The sequence below is a fragment of the Cyprinodon variegatus genome, unplaced genomic scaffold (genome assembly GCF_000732505.1).
Source record: "Cyprinodon variegatus isolate N-32 unplaced genomic scaffold, C_variegatus-1.0 Scaffold1305, whole genome shotgun sequence".
NCBI classification, from domain to species: domain Eukaryota; kingdom Metazoa; phylum Chordata; class Actinopteri; order Cyprinodontiformes; family Cyprinodontidae; genus Cyprinodon; species Cyprinodon variegatus.
This window is the reverse complement of record NW_015151758.1, coordinates 26872-27516: the sequence shown is the minus strand read 5'-3', so window position 1 is coordinate 27516 and position 645 is coordinate 26872.

Genomic DNA, 645 nt, shown 5'->3' with positions numbered 1-645 from the left:
TATATATATATATATATATATATATATATATATATAGTATAGAGATATTATATCTGGAAACCACGTAAGTTTATCTTCTGAAATCTAATATATGGTTGCCAAGAGGTGTAAACACCTCGTAAATATACATTTTTAAATTAAAAAAATGTCTGCAAAACCAAAAATGACACTAGCAAACGGTTTTAATCTTTTTGCGTTAACAAATTAAATTTTTTTTTTTGTTTGCAGGACATTTTGAATTTCTTGTAAAATTATTCAGTTGAATGGTGATTTCACTGATTGGCCACCGCACTAATGTATGCATGTTTTTATCTTTGTAAGGGGAGCTAATAAGCTTCTAAAGGGCAGATTTACTTTGCTTTTGGTGATCTATGTGACAGACCAAACTATTCACCCACTGACATGTCAATTTAATGGTAGCTGCTCCAAGGTATCAACCGTCCAGAGGCAGCCTTAGGTCTCAGATTTGCATGATAAATGTTTCCTAAAATGAGTCACTTGCACTCTTCTCCCAGATCAGTGGAGAGTAAAGTGAGTTCAGAGCCATTAGAAGGACTTGAGATGATTTAAGGTTATTTACGTTTTTTTCAGAGAGATTAATTTACGGAAACATGTAAGCACAAGAAGCACAGCAGAGGAATTGAT